We start from the raw sequence: 13,415 nt of genomic DNA, 5'->3' as shown, positions 1-13,415 counted from the left end.
ACAGGAAACCTGCAGAATGGGAGAAAATTTTTGCAATATACTCATCTGACAAAGGGCTAATATCCAGAATCTACAAAGAACTCAAATAAATTTACAAGAAAAAAAACAAACAACCCCATCAAAAAGTGGGCGAAGGATATGAACAGACACTTCTCAAAAGAAGACATTTATGCAGCCAACAGACACATGAAAAAATCATCACTCATCATCACTCATGGTCAGAGAAATGCAAATCAAAACCACAATGAAATACCATCTCACACCAGTTAGGATGGCGATCATTAAAAAGTCAGGAAACAACAGGTGCTGGAGAGGATGTGGAGAAATAGGAACACTTTACACTGTTGATGGGACTGTAAACTAGTTCAACCATTGTGGAAGACAGTGTGGTGATTCCTCAAGGATCTAGAACTAGAAATACCATTTGACCCAGCCATCCCACTACTGGGGATATACCCAAAGGATTATAAATCATGCTGCTATAAAGACACATGCACATGTATGTTTATTGCAGCACTATTCACAATAGCAAAGACTTGGAACCAACCCAAATGTCCATCAATGATAGACTGGATTAAGAAAATGTGGCACATCATATACACCAAGGAATACTATGCAGCCATAAAAAGGATGAGTTCGTGTCCTTTGTAGGGACATGGATGCAGCTGGAAACCATCATTCTCAGCAAACTTTCACAAGAACAGAAAACCAAATAACGGGTGTTCTTACTCATAGGTGGGAATCGAACAATGAGATCACCTGGACACAGGAAGGGGATCATCACACACCGAGTCCTATTGTGGGGGGCTGGGAGGGATAGCATTAGGAGATATACCTAATGTAAATGACGAGTTAATGGATGCAGCACACCAACATGGCACATGTATACATATATAACAAACCTGCACATTGTGCACATGTACCCTAGAACTTAAAGTATAATAATAATAATAATAAAAAAAAAAGAAAATGTGGCACATACATGCCATGGAATACTATGTAGTCATAAAAAAGGATGAGTCCATGTCCTCTGTAGGGACATGGATGCAGCTGGAAACCATCATTCTCAGCAAACTATTGCAAGGACAAAAAACCAAACACCGCATGTTCTCACTCCTAGGTGGGAATTGAACAATGAGAACACTTGGACATAGGAAGGGGAGCATCACACACCGGGGCCTGTCATAGGGTGGGGGAGGGGAGGGATAGCATTAGGAGATATACCTAATGTAAATGACGAGTTAATGGGTGCAGCACACCAACATGGCACATGTATACATATGTAAGAAACCTGAACGTTGTGCACATGTACCCTAGACCTTAAAGTATTAAAAAAAAAAGCTAATGAGCCCAGATTTCACACTGTCAAAGAAAGAAGTTACAAGTAAATGGAGGGGTGGGGGAGGACAGAATGAATCCTGTGGTGCTACAGTAGAGTCAGAGATATCAGTATGAGCTCATGTTGATAGATAGATATACATAAAAATAGAAATAAAAACAAATATAGATGTATATTTGTATACCTGGGTTTGAGTGTGTGGGGGTTTGTAACCTTTTAGCTCTGAGAGATCCTAGAAGCAGTAACATTTCAATAGTAACAGGTATACCTAGCACCAAGATCTTCGTTTTAAAATACCACACTTCACTAAAAGGAACCACAGCTCATTGGAGAATGGCTAATTTTAACGCTAAAGGAAGGAAAATACCTTATCCATTTTGTAGTATTAGAAAGTAAGGAAGGGCTAAAAAAAGGGAGGGGGTTAGGAGTGGAGGCATGTCATAAGAACACAGGAGCCAAACTGAAAGAGGGTCAATAACCAATTGAGGAACACAAAAATAATGATAATAATGATAGCGTTGGGTTATAACTCTAAGGATAAAATTATCCATGAGTCCGCCTTGATATAAATAAATGATCAAAGATATGAATAATGGGGAAGAAAGGACAAATCTTCATTAAAGAATAATTCCAATTAATGAGTATAAAAGAAATGAAGAAAACAGATTATCAGCATTAGAAACACCGCAGTGATAACTGCTATAGGTAGTATCTGTTGATGAATGCTAAATTGGTGGACAAAACTTTAAGGAGGAAAGTATTTGTATAGTCTCCAAGTATTTCTCCCCAATTTAGTAAATTACTCTGGTGGACTTAACACATTACCACAAATTTTTTTCATACTCCTTCCTCAAGGAGGTGGAGTTTAATTTCTTCCCCTTGAATGTGACTGAACTTAATGACTCACTTTTAACAAACTGAACACGGAAAAAAATAATGAATTTACTGTGAAGAAACCTGGCAGACACCACCTTAACCAAATAATCAAGTCTAATATCACCAATGATAAGTTAATGCCATGTACTCCTTGAAATGAGGTAATGAGAAGGGCACTTTCCCTTATGCTGAATTCTTCCTCCAAATCTATAACTCAAGTCTAATCTTGAGATAACATCTTACAAACTCAAATTGTGAAACAGTCTGTAAAATACCTAGCCAGTACTCTTTCAAAAGGGTTAAGGTCATGAAAGAGAAGCAAAACCAAAAAGCTGCTACACATTGGAAGAGACTAGGGAGACAACATGATTAAATACAAGGTGGTACCCTGCATGTGATCTTCAAACAGATAAAAAGACATTGGCAGAAAAACTGAGAAAATCTAAATAACACATATAATTTAGTTGACAGTATTGTACTAATGTTAATTTCTTAGTTTGATAATTGTGCCATGGTTATGTAAGATGTTGTATTAGTCTGTTTTCATGCTGCGGACATGAAAGCATTTCATGCTTTCTGACATACCCGAGACTGGGATGAAAAAGAGGTTTAATCGGACTTACAGTTCCACATGGCTGGGAAGGCCCAGAATCATGACTGGAGGCAAAAGGCACTTCTTATGTGGCAGTGGCAAAAGAAAATGAAGAGGAAGCAAAAGCAGAAACTCCCGATGAACGCATCAGATCTTGTGAGATTTATTCACTATCACGAGAACAGCATGGGAAAAAGACCAGCTCCTATGATTCGATTGTCCCTCCCATAATATGTGGGAATTCTGAGAGATACAATTCAAGTTGAGATTTGGGTGAGGACACAGACAAACCATATCAGATGTGAACATTAGGCAGGGTGAAGGGTATATGGGAATTCTATATACTATCAATGTAACTCTTCTATAAATCTCAAATTATTTCAAAATAAAAAGTTTAAAATTTCAATAACATTTCTATATTCCAGTGATGGAAAATGAACTTAGCATTAAAACCTTGCAGTTCCTAGAAAAAAAAGTAGTTAAAAGGATGTAATATATTTATTGTGAAAATAAAATACTATATTGAAAGTCATTTAAGCAGTTCTAAGTGGAAACTGTAGTCATGGGTAGGAAGATTTAATATTGTGATGATATCAATTTTCCTCCAGTTGATCAACAGATTCAGTGGAATTGCAACCCAAACCCAGCAGGCATGTGTGTGTGTGTGTGTGTGTGTGTGTGTGTAACTTGACAAAATGATTTAAAACAAATATGAAAAAACAAAGTGTAAAAATAGCCAAGACACCCCTAAAGAGAAAATATCCTTACTAGATACCAATAATTAGCTATAATACTTATGGCACTGTATATAGTATTGTTAAAACGATAGACTAATAGACAGAATAAGATGCCTAGAAACAAACCCTGCCCAACTTTATACTGCCTAAAAGGAAGATATCAATATAAAGACACAGAAAGATTTATAGCAAAAAGATTAAAAAGTATACACCAAAAGAAAATAAGGTAGCCAAAATAATATTATATAACATGCAATTCAAGGCATGAAGAATTGTTTGAGATAGAGACATTTCATACCAATAAATAGGAGAAACGAATAAAAACTATTATTGTATATACCCAGTAATATATCTGAAAAGTATATAAAGCAGAAATCTTCAGAAATAGAAAAATCCATAATTAACATTAACAAATTTATCAGTGCCTGATAGTACAAGCAAATGAAAAATAAAACAGTAAAGATATAGCAGTTGCTCACCAAGAAGCAGCTTCTCTGCTCCTTCTGGAATCTCCGCCTGGTTCAGCCTGCCTGCTTCCACTCTTGCCTCCACCATGTCCACCAGGGTGACCCAGAAGTCCTACAAGATGTCCACCTCTGGCCCCCGGGCCTTCAGCAGCTGCTCCTAGACAAGTGGGCCCGGTGCCCGCATCAGTTCCTCAAGCTTCTCCTGAGTGGGCAGCAGCAGCTTCCGGGGTGGCCTGGGCAGAAGTTATGGTGGGGTCAGTGACATGGGAGGCCTCACCACCATCACAGTCAGCCAGACCCTGCTGAGCCCCCTTCACCTGGAGGTGGACTCCAACATCCAGGCTGGGCACACCCAGGAGAAGGAGCAGATCAAGATCCTCAACAACAAGTTTGCTTCCTTCATCAACAAGATACAGTTCCTGGAGCAGCAGACCAAGATGCTGGAGACCAAGTGGAGCCTCCTGCAGCAGCAGAAGATGGCTGAGAGCAACATGGACAACATGTTCCAGAGTTATATCAACAACCTTAGATGGCAGCTGGAGACTCTGGCCCAGGAGAAGCTGAAGCCTGAGGTGGAGCTTGGCAGCATGCAGGCATGCAGGGGCTGGTGGAGGACTTCAAGAACAAGTATGAGGATGAGATCAATAAGTGTACAGAGATGGAGAATGAATTTGTCCTCATCAGGGATGTGGATGAAGCTTACATGAACAAGGTAGAGCTAGAGTCTCGCCTGGAAGGACTCACTGACGAGATCAACTTCCTCAGGCAGCTGTATGAAGAGGGAATCCGTGAGCTGCAGTCCTAGATCTCAAACACGTCTGTAGTGCTGTCCATGGACAACAGCCGCTCCCTGGACATGGACAGCATCATGGCTGAGATCAAGGCGCAGTACCAGGAGACTGCCAACCGCAGCCGGGCTGAGGCTGAGAGCAGGTACCAGATCAAGTATGAGGAACTGCAGACGCTGGCTGGGAAGCACGGGGATGACCTGGGGCATACAAAGGCTGAGATCTCCGAGATGAACATCAGCCGGAACATCAACCGGCTCCAGGCTGAGATTGAGGGCGGGCTTCCCTGGAGGCCGCCATCGCAGATGCCAAGCAGCGTGGGTAGCTGGCCGTTGAGGATGCCAACGCCAAGTTGTCCGAGCTGCAGGCTGCCCTGCAGCGGGCCAAGCAGGACATGGTGCGGCAGCTGCGTGAGAGTACCAGGAGCTGATGAACGTCAAGCCGGCCCTGGACATCGAGATCGCCACCTACAGGAAGCTGCTGGAGGGCAAGGAGAGCCGGCTGGAGTCTGGGATGCAGAACATGAGCACCCATAGGAAGACCACCAGCGGCTATGCAGGTGGTCTGAGCTCTGCCTATGGCGGCCTCACAAGCCCCGGCCTCAGCTACGGCCTGGGTTCCAGCTTTGGCTCTGGTGCGGGCCTCCAGCTCCTTCAGGCCCGCACCCAGCGCGCGGGAGGGCCCCCAGTTCGTTGTGAAGAAGAATCGAGACCCGTATGGGATGCTGGCGTGCTTCCAGTCTCTGACCATCCTGCCCAAAGGGAGAAGCTGCGGGGCAGCCCGGGCAGCGTTGCCCCTCTGTGGCCTGTCCCAGAGCCCGGGGAGGGAGGTTGCTGTGCAAGGAGTACAGAACGGCGGGGAGAGGCCGATCTGAGGCTAGCCTAGCCCTCAGCCCACTCACGGGGAGTTATACGCCTGGAGGACCCCCCTTTCCCATGCCTCCAGTTACAAAACAATTCATTGCTTTTTTTTTTTTTTGTCCCAAAATAAAACCTCCACTTAGCCTGAAAAAAAAAAAAAAATATATATAATATATATAGCGTCAAGTATAACAAAATTAATACCAATTGAGTGGTAACTGACATGTATACAAACTCTTGTGGGCAAACAATAGAATACCACGGGTTTTATCAGTGAAGCTTGGACTATAACTTGGACTATACCAAAAGCGACCATATTTTGGGTTTTCAAAGTCCCAATAAATATTAAATAATTGAAATCATTCAGAATGTGTTCTCTGACCCTAGTTAAGACAGAAATCAATAATAAAAGATAACTATAAAAATCCTAAATTTGGAAATAAAACAATATACTTGTTTATGAGTCATGATCCCAAAAATAGCAAAAGAAATTAGAAAGTTTTACAAAATGACTTATAATGAAAACATGACAAATAAAATTTGGGAGATGCAGCTATAGAGTTTAGAGGAAAAGTTATAGTTTTACTTACATATATTAGAAAAGAATAAAAGCCAAAATTCATGATCTAAGCTTTTATCTCAAAAAGCTGGAGAAAGAACATCAAATAAAATCGAAGGGAAATAGAAGGAAGTAAAAATAAAGACACTAGGAAAATGTTGTGAAATAAAAATTAATATAGAGCAGAAAACATCAAAATAGGCAAAAGTGATGTCTGAAAAGATTAACAAAATTAATAACATGCCAGTAAAACTGTTCAAGAGAGAGGAAACATTACTAATATTAAAAATAAAAAAGTAAACATTAACTATAGATCTTACTAACGCTAAAAGAAAACTTACTACTAATATATTTGACACTTAAGTGAATAGTAAATTCCTTAAAAAACACCATGTACCCAAACCGACACTAAAAACATAAGAAAATTTGACTAGTTTTATACTTGTTAAAACAATTGAATCCACTAGTGAAAGCCTTCCCATAAAGAAAACTCTAGATCCAAGTGGCTTCACTGGCGGATTGTGCCAAATATGTAAAGAATTAATAATACCAATTGTAACCAAACTCAAAGAACAGAAAAAGAAAAACTGCTTCCCACTTCATTCTGTTTTGAAAGTCAGATATAATATAAATAGTCCTTTAGTGTAAGCTTTTATATTAATCTGGCTGGGAGTTGGGCTATCTTTAATGTTTATGGTGGCTATAGGTGACAAAGGCTTCAAATTCCGTTAATGTCCTTGTTTCTGTCTCCTTTGTTGACTTTGGGTTTCCCTAAGTACTCCTGCTCAGAGAGTCTGTATCTTACAGCTTTTTCTGCTATAATGTATTTTACCCATATTTGTTTTTTATTGAGGTATAATTTAGGTAAAATAAAATGCACAGATTTAAGATGACAGTTCTATGTGTTTTGATGGATTTATACACCCAGAAAATTGTCACTCTAATTAAGACATGAGACATTTCCATCACCTCAATAAATTTGTTTTGTGTTTCTCTATATTCAATTCTTGTCCATATAATCTACTTTCATTATTGGGGAGCATATTAGTATATAGAATGAAAGTATTCTATAATCTTATGATGAAATCTCAGCCTTTTGGTGGGCCTGTGTTCCTGAACACTGTCCTTCACAAGTGTTTCTTCACTTTTCCCTCCCTGTTAGGTGAGACAGGAAGGTTCGAGGAAAATAGAGTGGGATCAATGCCCTTTTCCCAGGTGGGATAAGGCTCTGGAAAAGCCTGTTTGTCCCTGGAGATGCCTTTGCTATGGAGCATACCTTGGGTTTATTTCATAAAGATTTATTTTTTCCCCCTTCTCTATCCCACCAGAACCAGTAAGGGAGAAACTAATGAGGTTTTTGGAAATAGAATCCATGAAAATATGAGGGCCCTACTAAGACGGTGGCCCCAGAATTTTCTCAGTCTCATGCTAGTTCACACTCAGCTTCTAGCAATTTGTCAAAATTACCATCAAAATTACTATTTAAGTGTTCCTAACAATTGATGGTTCCAAGTGGCTTCTGCTCCAGATACACAAATATTAGCTGTACTTCTCTGGATTTGCCTGTCTCTCCCAATTTCAGAGTGGTGGTCTACCTTGTAACTTCAGCTCTCTGATAGGTCCAGGAAAAATCATTGATTTTCAGTTTGTTCAGGCTTTTCTTATTATAAGGATGGAAGTGACAACTTCTAAGCTCTTTACGTGTTGGAGCTGAAACCAGAGGTTCCCAATTCATTTTATGATATGAATATAACTATGATACAAAAAACCTGCAAAAGACTTTACAAGAAATGAAAATTAATGTCAGGCCATCTCCATGAACATGAATGCCAACATTCTAAACAAAATATTAGCAAATAAAATCCAGATATATGTATAAAAGTTAATGCGCCATGACCAATGAGACTTATTCCAAGAAAACAAGACTTTAACATTTAAAAACCAATGTAATTCAACGTATTAACGAATAACTGAGAAAGTAAAATGATCGCTACTCCTTAAAAAAAACCTAAGTTCTTGAAGCCTTTCCCAGCTTCAAATGGTGTTATTTCGTACCTTCTCAGAGGACATTGGCTTCTCTTTTCTCCAAAAAGATTGGTTGCCTTTGGCTGGGGCACCAATCCAGTTAGTAATGGTCAGGATGAAAGGTTTGGTTACCATTGGCACACATGGCATGGACCAGAGCTACATGATGAGGAAAGAACTGCTTGAGGAAGTTGCAACTTAAATATCTGTAGGGGTTGGGGTGGAGGAGGTCCTAGTGAAAAGTGAGCTTATTTGCACCCCAGAGTCCCTGAGAAGCTCAGCACTTTTATTGTTGTATGACATCCCATATAACAGTAAGATGTTTCCAACAAAATAACAGCCAAATGTTTATAACAGACTCTTGGAAAAATCCACATAGACTTCATGCCAGGGTCTCAAGCAAAACATGCTCAAAACTGTCTGCACCTCTCCTCAAATAGATCCTGCCATCTGACTTCTCTCTTCCTCCCACTCACCCAGGACTGCAGACTTGATCTCTTCTACATCATCTCCCTCCTACCCTACATACAATCATTTGCCCTCAAAACTTCTATATTCATCAGCTTTTTCAGTCTCAATGCTGGTATCTTCATTTAGTTTCCTATATGATTAAGTGAACTCATTCCTAAAGGTATATGTTTAGAATGTAACCAAATCAATTGTACTCAGGTTAATTTGTTTCCATACGTTTGTAATAGGTTAAGAATCATTGTGGAAAAATTATTGTGGCAGAAGCAATATAGCAGGTTAGCATCTGTCAAGTCAGTTGGGAATCACTGGTTGGACTGAAAAAAAAAGGACAACCCTCACCATGTAAAGAAATAGTAACCTCTTGTTCCTTAACAATTCCCTAGGTCATCCCCAGGCTATCCCCTGAAATAGTGACTCAATCCTAGTCCTAATCTCCACATCTCTTGCCACCAAATCCTAGACAAATCCATATCAGAACCCACAACTACAAATCACATCTGAGGACACCCCATTCTGATGAACCTATGAGACAAAGCAGGGACGCCTCTTAGGGGCCTGCCATGGACTCCCACCCCCACCCCCCAAGCATGGAAATAAAGGAAAATCTTGAGTTCCTTCAAAGGAAGTTCTGGAAATCCTACCTAGCTAGCCCTGAGAGTTAAATGAGCAACTTGATAAGCAAAAAAGTAATAGTAGCTTAAAACAATAGCCAAGGAAGTTAGAGTCATGAGATGTTTGTTTCCCTATAGAAACTAAAGGTCATATCTTAATATATGTCCCTAAGCTGTTTTTCAGAAACCCAGATCCCCACAGACCTCCATCAAACATCTGCTGGCAGGCAGACCTCAGATAAAGAGGAACTAGGGACTGAACCCTGACCACCATTCTATGTTCTGAAGTCCTTCCTGAGGGTCTGAGTCCTCGTGGGTGAGGAAGTTACACCCATGAGTCAGAGCTAACATTCCTTTTGGGTGATCACAAATTTTTAAACAAAGCTTCTCTTCCTTAACCAATTGCAAATCAGAAAGTCTTTGAATCTGCCTATGATCTATAAACCCCTGCTTAAGATGTACCCCCTTTAAGGCCAAACCAGTGTATAGTTTCCATGTAGTAATTTATAAGTTTGCCTGTAACTTCTGCTTTCCTGAAAATTTCCCCTGCCTTTGAAAACCCTTACTTGCAAGTCACTGAGGAGGTTGGGTCTTAAGCACGAGCTGCCCAATTCCTCCTTGTGTCCTGCAAATAAACACCCTCCTTTTCCTGCTGCAAACCTCAGTGTGGATGTTCAGCCTTACTATGCTGGATGGGAAGGCCCCAGTTCAATTCATTTCAGTTACACCTGTAAGTTTTATTGCAACTGACTTCTCCCTTGATTAATAGTACCACTTTTATCTCTATTAAAGGTCAAGCTTTTAAAAAGTTTCCACCTTGTACATTTTCTTCATTCAGACACTTCTTTTAATCCTGACATTATTACATTTTAGCTAACTAATTATTGATACTCTCTTTTCCTGACATTGTTCACCTCTGGTTTTCCTCTTATCTCTGTAGGAGATGGATTCTCCTCTATTGGCCCATTGATAGAGTTTCCACAGGTCCAAATGTGATCTTATGCTTTCTCTCCAATATCTGACTCTCTTTTAGTGTGTGTGTGTGTGTGTGTGTGGTTTTTTTTTTTTTTCCCAAAATTTTCCCTTTTTTTTTGTGTGTGTTGTGGTGGTTGTGGGTTTTTTTTTTTTTTTTTTTTTTTTTTTTTTTAGTTAGTAGTTCCACCAAATTGGACATGATAGAAACCCAGGAATAATCTTTGGCACCTCCATCTGTGTTACTCTCCATGGTCAATCCTTCAACAAGTCCTGTGAATTTTCCCTCCTATACTCATCCACTTCCATCTGTCTCCTCTGCTCCCACATTAGGCCAAGCTATAATCATTTCTTGCCTGGACTAATAGAGTAGCCTCTTGAAAAGTCTCCTTGAAGAACTACAAACCACTGTTGAAAGAAATCGAGATGATACAAACAAATGGGAAAACATTCAATGTTCATGGATAGGAAGAATCAATATCATTAAAATAGCTATACTCTCCAAAGCAATTTATAGATTCAATGCTATTTCCATTAAACTACCATGACATTTTTCACAGAACTAGAAAAAATTATTTTAAAATTCATATGAAACCAAAAAAGAGTCCCAATAGCCAAGGCAATCCTAAGCAAAAAGCAAATCTGGAGGCATCATGCTACCCAACTTCAAACTATTCCACAGGGCAATAGTAACCAAAAAAGCATGGTACTGGTACAAGAACAGACACATAGACCAATGGAACAGAGAAGATAACCCAGATATAAGACTGAACACCTACAACTATCTGGTCTGACAAAAACAAGCAATGGGGAAAGGATTTCCTATTCAATAAATGGTGCTGGGATAACTGACTAGTCATATGCAGAAGATTGAAACTGGACCACTTCCTTAAACCATATAGAAAAATTAGTTCAAGATGGATTAAAGACTTAAATATAAAACCCAAAACTATAAAAGAAAGAACAGCAACAACCCTGGAAGACAACCTAGGCAATGCCATTCAGGACATAGGCACAGGCAATGATTTCATGACAAAGACGCCAAAAGCAATCACAACAAAAGCAGACATTGACAAATGGAATGTAATCAAACTAAAGAACTTCTGCACAGTGAAAGAAACTATCAGCAGAGTAGAAAGACAACCTGGGAGAATGTGAGAAAAATTTTGCAAGCTATGTATCCAACAAAGATCTAATACCCAGCATCTATAAGGAACTTAAACAAATTTACAAGAAAAAAAAAAAAAAAACCACATTAAAGAGTGGTCAAGGACTTGAATAGACACTTCTCAAAAGAAGACATATGTGTGCCAACAATCATATGAAGAAAACCCCAACATCTATATACCCAAAGGATTATAAATCATGCTACTATAAAGACACATGCACATGTATGTTTATTGCAGCACTATTCATAATAGCAAAGACTTGGAACCAACCCAAATATCCATCAATGATAGACTGGATTAAGAAAATGTAGCACACATATGCCATGGAATACTATGCAGCCATAAAAAAGGATGAATTCATGTCCTTTGCAGGGACATGGATGAAGCTGGAAACCATCATTCTCAGCAAACTATCACAAAGACAGAAAACCAAACACCGCATGTTCTCACTCATAGGTGGGAATTGAACAATGAGAACACTTGGACACAGGGTGGGGGGTTGGGGGAGGGATAGCATTAGGAGTAATACCTAATGTAAATGACGAGTTGATGGGTGTAGCAAACCAAAATGGCACATGTATGCCTATGTATCAAACCTGCATATTGCACACTTGTACCCTAGAACTTAAAGTATAATAATAATAATAATAAACCAACATCACTGATCATCAGAGAAATGCAAATCAAAACCACAATGAGATACCAGCTCACACCAGTCAGATGGCTATTTTTAAAGTCAAAAAATAATGGATCCTGGTGAGGTTGTGAAGAAAAAGGAACACTTATAGGCTGTTGGTGGAAGTGTAAATTAGTTCAGCCATTGTGGAAGATGGTGGCGATTCCTCTAAGACCTAAAGACAGAAATAGTATTCCAGCAAGCAATCCCATTACTGGATATATATCCAAAGGAATATAAATCATTCTATTATAAAGACACACACATGCGTATGTTCATTGCAGCACTATTCACAATAGCAAAGACATGGGATCAATCTAGATGCCCATCAATGATAGACTGGATAAAGAAAATGGCAGATATACACCATGGAATACTACATAGCCATAAAAGAGAATGAGATCATGTTCTTTGCAGGCACTTGGATAGAGCTGGGGGCCATCATCCTTAGCAAACTAATGCAGGAACAGAAAACCAAATACTGCGTGTTCTCACTTATAAGTGGGAGCTAAATGATGAGAACACATGGACACAAAGAAGGGAACAACACACACTGGGGCTTTTCAGAGGGTTGAGAGTGGGAGGAGGGAGAAGATCAGGAAAAACGACTAATGGGTACTAGACTTAATACCTGGGTGATGAATAATAGGTGCAACAAACCCCCATGACACAAGTTTACCTACGTAACAAACCTGCAGTTGTAGCTCTGAACTTAAAAGTTAAAAATAAAAATAAGAAGAAAAAAAGAAAAGTCTCCTTGAACCTAGTCTCTCTCCACCTTTAATTTATTCACCACAATTCATACAGACCAATCACTAAATGAGAATCTGGGCATGTAGTGTCTCCCCAAATAACTTTCACTGGCTACTCATTGTTCTGCATATAAAGCTATACAAATGAAAGTGACATGGTTTTCAAGGCCCTGATGATCTGACACTTCAGTTACCCTTCCAGCCATTTTCTCCCTCACTTCTTGTAGTCTAGCCACACTAACCTTATTTCTGTACCTGGAATGTGCCATAATATCTCTGCCACAGAGCCTTTGCACAGCCTGTTTGCTTTGTCTGATACATTGTTTCTTTCTTCCACATACTTCAGAGCTCAGGCCAAACTTTACTTCCTGAGGGAAACCAGGTAGAAATGCTTTTCACATCCGAATATAAGCCAGAAGAGGGCTACAGAGCAGGGAAGGGGTCATTTGTAGGATCTTTGTTGTCTTCTTCTCTACGTATCTTTTATTGGCAGCTCCATAGCTCTACTTTCCAAAACCCTC

General features: G+C 39.7%; 1 pseudogene; it reads left to right on the top strand.

The window, feature by feature from the left end:
- Nucleotides 1–4,055: 4,055 nt before the first annotated feature.
- Nucleotides 4,056–5,673, top strand: LOC108520943 (keratin, type II cytoskeletal 8 pseudogene; annotated as a pseudogene).
- The last annotated feature ends 7,742 nt before the right edge of the window (nucleotides 5,674–13,415 follow it).

Source organism: Rhinopithecus bieti, unplaced genomic scaffold (assembly GCF_001698545.2).
Source record: "Rhinopithecus bieti isolate Rb0 unplaced genomic scaffold, ASM169854v2 scaffold_55921, whole genome shotgun sequence".
In the NCBI taxonomy this organism is placed as follows: domain Eukaryota; kingdom Metazoa; phylum Chordata; class Mammalia; order Primates; family Cercopithecidae; genus Rhinopithecus; species Rhinopithecus bieti.
This window is presented reverse-complemented; position numbering and strand designations above follow the sequence as displayed.